General features: G+C 34.9%; 1 pseudogene; it reads left to right on the forward strand.

The window, feature by feature from the left end:
* The first annotated feature begins 7,055 nt into the window (after positions 1–7,055).
* LOC114005060 (geranylgeranyl transferase type-2 subunit beta pseudogene) lies at positions 7,056–7,882 on the forward strand (annotated as a pseudogene).
* The last annotated feature ends 3,442 nt before the right edge of the window (positions 7,883–11,324 follow it).

The raw sequence follows: 11,324 nt of genomic DNA on the forward strand, positions 1-11,324 counted from the left end.
ATTCTAAGTAAATTGACAAATGGTATGAAATGGAATGATGGTTTTGAAAAAACAGGTAACAAATGTAAAGAACTCTTTCTTCTCCCTTCAAATGATTAAAAAACCTTAATGATATAATCAAACTGAAACGCGCCATTTCATTTTTAGAGTAACTTCAAGTATTAGTCCAGTAAGTGTTCCCTTTTCATATTTAAGAAATTATTGCTCAGAATTGTATATTGTCCCCCCCAAAAAAATCACACAGTAGTAAAGGCACAACTGTAACATATCCTGAGAAAGTCTCCTGTGACTGCCCTTCAAACACACAGCCAGATAGTGGTGCAGCCGTAGCATAATCAGAGCCATGTGGGGAGGTCCTGGGTTCTCGTTCCAGAGCGTCCACGAGCACAGGGCATTCATGTGCCTACGATCAGGTTAGCTGAATCTGGGAAAGGATCTTGGCATGAGGGTGATACTCTGTTGGGAGTGCCTGTCTTTCTCTCTCTCTCTCATGGGGCAAATAAATATAAATAAGCTTTTGTAAGTGTGTTGATTCAGGTAGCCTCTGCCATGAATATTGGGAAAAGGAAAGGAAGAATAAAGAGGAAACTGGCTTCTTAAAAGGATGAGGTACAATGTGCCAGTTACAGTGTAACCTGGTGGGGGGGGTGGTATTCTAACAAATAGTGAAGGGTTTCCCTAAGTTACTCCTGCTTAATCATATTAATGTCACAACATGGAATGAAAGGGTAAGGAGAAAATATGAGAATTGTTAAAACTACATTTTCATGATATTATTTTTTCCTGTATATGTTCTCCTATAATAAAGGTGAATTTTCCATAGATAACCTACACAGACTCCCATATTAAACTTTCCTGAATCACCCCAATGGACATATTTCAACATATTGCTTAGTCCAGTCAAGTTGACACCCAACATTAACCATCACATTCTCCAACCTCTCTTCAGTTGTCCAAAAATTCAGGCAGCTGAGAGGGGTTTTTAAGCCTCTTAGAAAAGTAAATAATAACAAGCTACAACTCAACAGTCAATGGTATAGCAGAGCTGCCCATAGCTAACATAGCTCAGCTGAACAGGAATGCGCACAAGCAGGTAAGGTGTACTCAAATGTCAGAGATGGCAAAAGAGAGCGGGTCATCCTCGCGGTGTTCCTGAATCATTACTGTACAACAGGGATGCTTATCACTTCTAATTTGAGTTTTCGCCTAAACTTAGATCATTTTCTCTTCTAAACCACTTAGTTTGTCTCTGTTTAATTTTTTTATTCATAATATAAAAGTAGTTATGCTATACCATGTAAATTTGTTTCCTATTAGATAAAGTGTATTTTGTTTTGCTTTTGTTTTTTAGTGATGTTGAGTGTTTATTCATATACCTATTGGTCATTCACATGCTTTTTTGTTCTAAAAAAGTTTATTCAAATTATTTGCACTTTTTTCATTATGCATATTTGTATTCTGAATCTTGAACTTTTGATATCTTTATACATTTTGAATATTACCCCCTTATGAACTGTAGTTTTTGCAAATACACAACCATTCTACAAAGTGTTTTGATGTAATTCTATATATATTTACCAATTTATAATGTCTTTCTCATTTGGGAAGTTCTATAAAGGAGATAAGCATGTAGAGGCTGCATAGAAATTCAAATTCTAAAGAGATTATGAAATTATATCAATAAGGTATCAATAGGTAGCAAATAAAAATCTATTGCCTAAAAAACATACTAAATGTATTTGCAAAGATGTTCATTATTATTATTAGCAGCATATTATCTTCAAACATTTGTAGTTTGGCTTATGTGTATGTTCAATATTATATTCATGGGAATTCTGTAACCTCTACTTCTGTATTTTGATGGGTCATATGGTTGTGACAGGAAATTACTCTTGATGTAGGATACTGCCATAAAAAGTTTAAAGGTTAAAATTAACCTGGCAAATCAAAACCAGGAGCATCCTTTGAATCCATAAATCTGTCTATGATTTATGGATTCTCATGGATATAAAAATCAAATGGCAAAGGGGCTGGTAATTTAGAAAGATAAAAGGTAAGGATTACACAACAAATGTCAAAGCTGAAGCTCCAGAATGTTGAGAGAAAGAGCTAGCAGTGGGCGTGGTGGTTAAGGGCACTAGACTCCCACATGGCTGACTATGGTTCGAGTCCTAGACCTGGTGATGTGCTTGCTCACTTTCTCTTTCTCTCTCATTCTGTGGTCAAATTAAAATAAATAAATAAATAGATAAATAAAGTTAAATAAAATAATTCAATCATTTAGCAAGGAGTTTCTACTAACTGGTTATCCTTTAAGTTTGTATATGGCATCTTTTTTGTACAGGGTATTCATATCATTAGTCGAACTCTCAGCTTTTTAAACTTTTTTGTCTTCTGTTGCTGAACAATTAAAGTTATTTTCAATATTTTTTTCTGTGACAATTCTCTATGAGATTCACTTATGCATGTTTATAAGCTTCTGGGTTTATTTAAAGGGGTCAGAACTCTTAGGTTCTATGGTTTTCTGTATAACTTACATGAAATACATGTTAAAATGAGTAATCTATATAAAAAGAGATCAGACTAAATAATGTCTTGGATTCTTATCACCTTTAAAATATTATGATTTCAATACTGGACTTGTAGAGTAAAAGAATAGAATAAAAAGCAGGGCATAACAAATAGAGACATAGAATATGTTTTCTGTTATTTTCATACCATATAGTAATTTATATGCTGTCAGAGTAGCTTTAGCCAAAGAATTGTCTGAGTCTGTGTCATAAATCACCTTTTGGAGATATTTATACCTCCTTCATAAATCTCTAAAAACTACCTTAATTGGCAGCTATTAAAGATGCATTATTCATGGGAGTTGTCAGACCACAGGGAAATGTTTTATTTTACTAAATTATAGTTAAATTGACTTGACCAATTTTGATTTAGAGCTACTAAAAGCCAGGAAAATTGCCATTCCGTCAAATTTTAAAATGCAAACTAAAACTGCTTGATTTTAACAAATGAAATGTACCATAACCAACATCATAGCTATTAAATTTTGGTATTTGAAAAGAATAAGGATGTAAAGGGTAATATGATGTACTTTGCAACTACTGACTTTCTAAGAATAAAAGACATAGTTTTTCAAATAATACTCGAAAGCTGTTTCAATACCTGTCTTCCTCCATTGACTGAGAGTCTTTTCTTTAACGTGGGATTGGAAAGAAAAAGACCACCACTCTCACTTTTTCCATGTACTGCAATATTTGAGAACAGTATCTTCATTAACTCTGGAGTTTGGCATGGAATCAGAAAGCAAGTCAATTTCTTAGAGTATTCTGGAGGGATCATTTTTTTTTTTCTCCTGCAGTTTGGAGGCAGAAACTTTTATGTACCTTCATTTGCCTACTCAGTTTGAGTCCTCAGCACAAAAGCCCTCCGATATTTCTTACTAAATCCTCTTAAATCCTATAGACAATTGCTGTGCATATGAATGTTCCTCAGTCCTGAGTAATACTCCTTCCCCTCCCAGGAGAAGCAAACAAACAAGAAAAAATCCTCAGACTTCTGAGATTCTTTCTGTAGACCACAGCTAGAGAAATATTGATTCAGAAACTGAGGATTTGTTCTTCAATTTTGATTTAATACCACAACAGAATCATTATCATAAAATACAAATATTGGATCGTCTAAAAGTCATGATGTGTTTTTTCTGTTTTTCTATGCAAAAATGTGTCATGACTTTTCTGAGGACCCAGTTATATATATATATTTAGTTTTTAAAAAATTGCCAGATCGTGCATGCACTGAGAGAGAGAGAGAAAGTGAGAAAGCTCATTCCTTTATTTCTTCTTCCTTTCAGAATTTTGGGCAACATGCACATGTACCCACAGTGTTTCTCAAGCCTCCAGGTCTGAGATCCAAAGCACTCAGTCAGCCATGTGGGATCCAACTGCCTTAACCTAACTGTAAGTGGACCGAACATCCATATTTTTAGTATGAATATGAGGACTTACCTTTAATGTTAAAATGAGATCTTCCTAAATGCAGAAGAAAAAATTGATATCAGTGGCCTTTGCCAAAAAAACGAGTTCACTAGATGTTACCAAGAGTCATTCCTTTTGTTTGTATGTGTACATGTTATATCACCATCATGAAAATAACGTTTTTGGTATTCTCCTGTATAGCTCAATTTTCAATGTCCTCTACATCTACCTTTATATCATACGTCCTTTGATTGATCTAATTCACTTTCATACCATGTGTCTTTTGACAGTTAGTCATCATAAGCCAGAGGTTGGTGACTAATTTCATGGTTTGAACCTAGGACCCAGAGGCTAATGAAACACACCAGAAACATGTGTGTGCATGTCAAAAGCTCAAAAGGAGGGAGAAATGAGAAAGGATTACAGCATGATCATACTTCTTGCGAGTGTCATTTTTTGTTTTTAGAATTTTTTTATCATTTATTTTCTCTCTGTCTCCAGTAAGCACACACGCCTTCTGGCAAAATTATAAAATAAATACATAAATGCTCATCAGTAAACTGACACTTCTAGTAACACATCACATTCTTCCTTGGCAACTTCAAATACCTACTGTGGCAGCTAAAACATAGCTATATGTTCTTTGGTATTCTCCCACAGCGAGGCATAGTCTCTGCCACGTTTGCCCACACTTCCTGAATCAGAGTGGGCATGAACCAGAAGTACACTGCTGACTGAATCTAGATCACTGTGACAGGCTGAATTCCTTCCCTCATACCCAGAATCCATACGTTTGACTTCTAACCTCCAGTCCTTCAGAATGTGAGTGTATCAGGGGACAAAGTATTATAAGGCTGTTAGTGCATCCTACAAAGGGGAAAAATTGTGTGTTCTAAGGTGGCAGAAATAACAGAAGGAAAAAAAATTGAACTCCTTCCATCACCTTCTGAAGTCACAACCTTTAATACTGCTGCATTGGGAATTGAGTTTCAACATGAATATTACAGCAGAAAAAAAATATTCAAATTGTAGTACTCTGCCAATAGCCCCTCAAAATTCAGGTATTTTTACATACACAAAATATGCTTATTCTATTCCAATAGCTTCCCCACAAAACCTAACTTGTTCCACCATCAACTTTAAAATCTAAGTCAATCTCATTTAAACATCTTATGAATGAAACTAAAGACACAGTTCATCCTGGGGCAAATTCTTTTCCAGCCATGAGCTTATAAAGTTGAAGTTATGAGCTTCTAAATTTTGTGGTTGGAGAGGTATAGAATAGATATTCTCATTTCAAAGGGGGCAAATAGACAAGAACAAAGGATGATACTGACAAATAAGTCTAAAACCCACCAAAGCATTATAGTATAAAACATTAAATCTTAATGCTTAAGAATAATCTTCCAGACCACCCAGTAACATGGTAGATAAGATGGCTGGAATTCACATGGCTGACTATGGTTTAAGTTCTGGACCCTGTGACCTGAGACACATTGAATATGTATGTACGCACGTCCAAAATCCCAAAAGGAGAGAAAAGAAGCACAGGGGATGGAAACATGACCATGGAGAAGGGTGCTTTTTCACTTCCTCTCTCTTTTACTCTTTCTGTCTCCCTCTCTCTCCGGCAATCACATGTTCCCCTGGCAAAAATAAATATATAAATAAATAATCTTTGTCTCTATATCCTGAAATAGACATACGGGAGAGGAAATATTACACTTCCAAGGAATCAGGCATTATTGAAGAAATTATTTAAATTTAAAAATTCTGAATTGATATCTAAAAATTCCCATTTGTGAAATTTCTTTTTGTTATGTTAGATGTAGACACAGATAAAGAAGATAGTAAGAGTTATCTAGAGTAATTTAACTGATGAGGGAATAAAAAGTGGATTCTGTGTAGTTGACATTATGGCAGCTGTATTTGTTTCTCCCAACAACATTCAAGAGTAAGTAAAAAAAAAAAAAAAAAAAAAAAAGTCTACAGGACAAACAAAACATCAAGAAACCCATACTTTCAAAATACCAGAAGACAGAGAACACCCAAACTTCAAATTATTTATAGCTATAAAAACCAAAATTATCAATTATGTCCCTGCTGCAGACTTTGTAGGGATTAATTTTGTCTGAGAAAATTGATGAATATGCAGGAAAGAAAATAAGAAAAGTATGCAGCAGAAAGGCAAATACACCTTAAGTATGAATCATTCCAAGAAAAAGGCTTGGAAGATTACAAAGTAAAATTAAACATTAAACAGGCCTCACAAAAAGTCATCCTGAAAAAGCAAATCTGCAAAAGGAAGAGAGTAAAAAAGGAAAGAACAGCCACCCTTGAAAAATAACATGGTCAAGAGGTGAATAAAAGCAAGCTGTAAATGTTAAGATACCGAATAACAAAAATTATATTAAACATTGAAGAGCACAAGACCCTGTTTAAAAAAAAAAAATACCTCACTTGAAGAAAATGTAATTTATGACATTGATAGATGTGTCTCTGAATTATGAATATTGCAAACCACCTCAAACTGCCCATTTTGTTCACAGAAATGGAGTGATTAAACAGTTTTCAAGGAAGCAAAACTATAAGAAAAAAACTACTAGAAAAATGAAAATCAGAAATCAATTCAGCTTTTGAAACTTATCCTTGAAAAAACAAATTATGTACAAGAACACTGCTACACCAACACTTCAAATAGTTATATACTTATAACAAAGATTTAAATGCATGAACGTATGTTTAAATAGATAATTCAAAATTATGAGCAAAAATGGACAAAGTAACAGGGAAAAAAAATAAAGTTGACTGACATATAGTAAGAAATGGAAATTTAAAAAAACAAAGCTAAAATGAAGACCAGATTATAAATTTACAACAAAGAGTAGACGAATAAATTTGAGTAAAAACTATAACAAGAAGTTTTAGAGTAAAGCAAAAAACAAACAAGAGAAAGAAAAAACAAATTTTTAAAAAGTCAAAACCAAAACTGGTTAAAATAGAAGACAAAGAATATCCAGTATATGTGTAACTATAGATCCTTTAAAAAAAAAAAGCTTTTCACTTCTAGACATGGACACATCACAGAAGGATGGTATCATCACGTTGAATTCACTTGACACCTTATTATTGGAGAAACATGCAGATTGTATCATGCCCTATGGCTCAAAGAAAGACGATTATGAATGTCTGAGCATTTAAGAATGAGCAGCATCTATTGGGGTCTGATATTAATGGATTTTGTGGGACAACTTCACATGAATAGGGAAGAAATTCTGACATGTATTAAGGCATGCCAACATGAATGTTGTAGAACAAGTGCTCATTTTGGCCACAATCGTTATCTTTTATTGAAACACAGTACTGGACACTCTGTGCAATAATATCAAGGTTATTGGCACAAATGAAGTTGTAATATGTTCAAAATCTACAGAAAAAAAGATAGTTCTTTTCCTGGAGACACTGGGGGAGAAAGTGATACAAGATTCTCTGTCAGTGCAGTAGCAACCTTGACTGTATTAGAAAATCTTGATGCTATTAATGTGGAAAAAGCTATTGAATTTGTCTTGTTCTGTGTAAACTTTGATGGTAGATTCAGTTGCAAACTTGGTTCTGATTTCCATGCTTAGCAGATTCATGGCCATTACTAGTCATTTACATCAAGTTAATTCTGATTGACTTGGTTGGTTTTGAAAAAAAAAATGAAGTACAAGAATAATTACACAATACTTCAAATAGTTACATACTCATGAACAAAAATTAACCTCAGATGGACTCAATGAAAAAACAGGGAAGTTATCAAATGTATACTCTCATGGTAGGTTTTGGCTTCACAAAAAATGATTGGAAAGGTACATTCAACTGACAGAAACTGCAGTTTCTTCTTAGCATGTCAATGAAGAAGATGAGGGTATTTACAGACAGGCGAAGAGATTTGGTGGATCCTTTTCAATTAGCTAAACCTACTTGTCCTATTTTTTGTATACCTGAAGAAGTATTTCAAAAGGTGAATGTTCAGTCTGAACTACAGAGCTAGATTCATAGATATAACAGTTTCTTAGTGTAATTTTGCCATCGTGACACTTTTGTATTTGAAGGGCTTATTGAACCCAAAAAAATGGCTACATGTTATACTTTGTATATTAATCATGCTAAATTAATTTTAATAAATTATATACTTATATGTATTCTTAAAATGTAATGTAATAAATACTTAAACCTACAATTCAAAAGACTTATGAAAAATAAAGGAAGCCTGGAATTTTTCTATTGAAGGGACCTAATGGGTATCAGGGAGAATTGACTTCATGATGTTTAACCCTGACACATAGTCTAGAAAATTCATTCTATTTTGAAGATTTAAATAATTATTTCCTCACTTTCCCTCTCATCGTATATGTCTGTCTGTCTCTCTCTCTCTCTCTTTCTCTAGTGAGCACACGTGCCATAACACAAATCCTCTAAAAAATAAATTAAAAATTATTTTAATTATAATCTTTAAACTCTCTACACAAAAGAGACAAAGGAAATGCAATAGTAAAAAGACTAGATTGGCATAGACTTCTTGAAAACAATAGACAAGGCAAGAGAGCAGCGGAAAAGCATTTTCAAAGTACTCAAAGAATATACAAACCAACAATTTTATATCCAGTTAAACTCAAGATAAGGAATCAACCCATAGGGACCAGCAGTTAGCGTAATGACTATGTCGCTGGACTCCCATGTAGTCGACCGCGGTTCGATTCTTGGACTTGGTGGCTTAAACTCACTTCAGGTGCATGTGCGTGCGCGCCCAAGATCCCGACAGGAGAACGGAGGAGAAGGGATTGCGGCATGGCCATCCCCCCTGGGGGGAGGTGATTTCTCACTTTCTGTCTCTCTGTCTCTCTCTGTCTGGCGAGCATATGCACCGTATAGCAAAAACCACTAAAAAAAAAAAAAATCAACCCATAGAAAAACAGCTTAAGAATTCATAGAATTTTGTACCCTTAATCTTCTTTGAATACTAGACCAGAGGATGAGCCTTCTCCAGCAGACAAATGACTACAGAAAAGTATAGATTTAATATTTTTAAAAAGAAGATCACAAGAGGGGTATTGTTACATGGTATGTTCTATGTTATCATTTACCTGTCTGGTAAGTAAAAATATTGTAACTACATTTTAAGAAGTAATGAAAAAGAAAACAGTCAAGTAAAATAAGCTCATCAGTTTTTTTTATGCACAATTAAAGGACCCTATTTAAAACTGACCCTCTAAGGAGGCCAGCCGGTGGAGTCCTGGACCTAGCAGCTCTCTCTCGCTCGCTCGCTCTCTCTCTCTCTCTCCCTTCCCATATCTTTCTGGTAAGCACATGTGCCCTATAACACAAATTAAAATGATAATAATAATAAACAAAATTAAATAATTTTAAAACTGACCCTAGAGGATAAAGATTTAAGGAAAGAGAAGATGAGCATTAAATTTGGAGAAGTATAAAGTACTACTAGAGGAAAACAATAAATTTCCCTAAATGACTCAAAAAATGTTTATAAAATAGGTCAAAATTGGGGCCAGCAGAAGGTATGATGGTTAATGCACTAGACTCTCACATGGCTGACTACGGTTTGAGACTGGACCAGGCAGCATGCTTTTTCACTTTCACTTTCTCTCTCTCTCTCTCTGGCCAAATTTAAATAATAATAATAAATAAAATTGAATAAAAATAATTCTTAAAAAATAAAATATGCAAAGATAATACATATTAAAGGAACATAGCTTTTTATTTTTTAGAGAGAGAGGAGAGAGATTTTTGCTATTGGGCATGTGCACTCCCCAGAAAGATATAGAGAGTCAGAGAGATAGAAAGTGAGAAATCACCCCCAAGGTGGGATGGCCATGCTGCAATCTTTTCTCCCCCATTCTCCTCCAAGAATTTCAGGCACACACACACACATGTGCCCATCATGAGTTTTAAGCAGCCAGGCATGTCTGGGACTCAAACTGTGGTCAACTACATGGGGATCCAGCATCATTACCATGCCATCTGCTGGTCCCAACATAGCCAATTTTTCAAAAGGTGATAATTATAGCATAGAATAATACAAAAATATTGAGAATGAATACATCTATCGTATCATCAAATGTGAATGGGCTTAACATCTCTACAAAAAGGAAAATAAAATTAAGATTTTTGCTATATAGAGCATGTGTGCTCACCACAGAGACAAAGAGAGACAGAAAGTGAGAAATCACCCACCGGGGGGATGGCTACACTGCAATTCCTTCTCCTTCATTCTCTTCTCAGGATTTTGGACATTTACCACATGTGCCCAGGTGAGTTCTAAGCCATTGGGTCTGATACTTGAACTGGGGTTGGCCATGTGAGAGTCCAGTGATGTAACCATTACACCATCCTAGCAGAAAAATTATTTTTTAATTTGGCTCACAAGCAAGACAAAATTACGTTATACTCAGCAAGGGGCAAACCTAAAGAGATTTGGGGATTCTACACATAAAGTATAGACAAATAATTACAAAATCATTCAAAGGGGGGAAAAGGTTTTTACAACTTTTATGCCTAAGAATTCAAGCCAACAACTTAAAATTAAACAGGACAAAGAACACATTTTCATTGCCTAAGCTACAATTTCTAACAGAAATGAATAATGAAGCATTCACTTTCATAGAGCAAAACAAGTGATATAAAGATACATAGATGGCTTGGATGTACCACTGTCAGTTCAAATATTTCAAGCTAACAAAAATAATGAAGAATATAAAAATACAAAGAACATAATCTAAAAGACTTTATACATATCATATGCATGCATATGAATGATACATATACACGTAGTCATTAAATCACACAAAACAAGAATACTCTTCCTCCTCACGCTTACATGGAACAATGGAAAAAATGAATTAGAGTTAACACTGCCCAAAAAGAGCATGCAGAAGAGAAAGCAACCCCCAAGAGGTGATGCTCTGATCCAGCTTCATCTTCATCCAGATCAGAGGACAAACACTGCAATACTTAAGGAAGTCTCTGGATGCAAACCCAGAACCTTCTTACATATGTCAGCCTCCCAGAGCATCACAGTTACCACTGTTCCACTGGCCAGGCCAGGCACATGTGCATGCATGCCCAAAATCCCAAAGGGAGGATGGAGAAGAAGAGATTGTGACATGGCCATCCCCTTGGTGGGAGGGGTGTGATTTTTTCACTGTCCCTCTCTCTCTATCTCTCTCTCTCTCTCTCTCTCTCTCTCTCTCTAGTGAGCACAGGAACTCTATGGAAAAAATCTTAAAAAAAAAAAAAAAAAACAAAAACAAACCCAGAGTTAAATCTGCACTGTACCAA

Source organism: Tupaia chinensis, unplaced genomic scaffold (genome assembly GCF_000334495.1).
Source record: "Tupaia chinensis unplaced genomic scaffold, TupChi_1.0 Scaffold141517_1, whole genome shotgun sequence".
In the NCBI taxonomy this organism is placed as follows: Eukaryota; Metazoa; Chordata; class Mammalia; order Scandentia; family Tupaiidae; genus Tupaia; species Tupaia belangeri.